We start from the raw sequence: 1,295 nt of genomic DNA, 5'->3' as shown, positions 1-1,295 counted from the left end.
GAAGGTAGGCCTTTCCAGGTGAAAGATGGCAGAGGACTAGGGCAGAAATATAAACAGTGCCCCGGGGACATGGCTGGAGAGACTGCGGCCAGAGAACGGGGCACATATGCCACGTATGGGGCCATCGTGTGGGGGTAGAAGAGCCTTGTTCCGGCCTCTGTCCGATACTGCACCCCAAGAGCAGCCAGAGCTCTGGTGAGAGGCCGTGGGGAAGAGAAGACAACAGGAAGGAGCAAATTCATGCATCTGTGGCGCCCTTCTGTTCCCTCCACCACCACATCTCCTAACCCTGGGTAACTGCTTCACCACTGTCCTCCAATCCCCCCGAGACGGCAGCAATAAGCTGCCCTGACTCCTTCCTCACCCCCAACACACACACATGATACATCATGAAGTTTTCCTTCTCTACAGCCCAGTGGTTCTGACTTTGGCATGTTACACAACTGCACTGTCCAATATGATATCCACTAGCCACATGCAGCTTTTGAGCACTTGACCTATGGCTAGGCAAAATTGAGGTGTGTCTTTCCACGTAGGCAAGGCTCAACTGCAGGAAGCCCTAGGCCTTGGCAAAATGCTCCATGAGCCTCCTGGAACCTGGAAAGATAGGCAATCTCATGGGGATTCGAGACACTCAGCTTTCTGTTTGGAGGGAGGCTGTCATGGGGCAGTTTCTCGTCTGCCTCCCTCATTCTGGTGAGGCATGGGATTTTTCTGCCTGCCTCCCTTCTCCCCTGTCCTTGCCCCAGAGGGTTCTGCTGCAAGCCATAGAGCTGCTTAGCGGAGGTGTGGAGTTGCTACTCAGGAATGCAGTGTGCCGCCATTCCTGTTGCATGTCATCTGGCCCCTTTTGTTTCAGTGTCATCCTGTGCAACAGGGACACAGAGAACAGATCCCATTGCTGGCCTTGCTTTTACTGTCTCTTCAGTAATAAAGTGCCTGGCTCTATGTGGGTTTCTAGTTTTTTACCAGCTGAATTTGTACCCTGCTTGACAATTTCTGAAAGTGTAAGCGAAAGTCGCTCAGTTGTGTCCGACTCTTTGCGACCCCATGGAGTGTAGCCCACCAGGCTCCTCTGTCCATAGGGATTCAGGCAAGAATACTGGAGTGGGTTGTCATGCCCTCCTTCAGGGGATCTTCCCAACCCACAGATCATACCCAGGTCTCCCACATTGCAGGCAGGTTCTTTACCTTCTGAGCCACCAGAGAAGCCCAAGAATACTGGAGGGGGTAGCTGTTCCCTTCTCCAGGGGATCTTCCTGATCCAGGAATCAAACTGGGGTCTCCTATATTGC

This window comes from Bison bison, unplaced genomic scaffold (assembly GCF_000754665.1).
Source record: "Bison bison bison isolate TAMUID 2011002044 unplaced genomic scaffold, Bison_UMD1.0 scf7180017853150, whole genome shotgun sequence".
In the NCBI taxonomy this organism is placed as follows: Eukaryota; Metazoa; Chordata; class Mammalia; order Artiodactyla; family Bovidae; genus Bison; species Bison bison.
Note: the sequence above shows the minus strand (reverse complement) of the source record.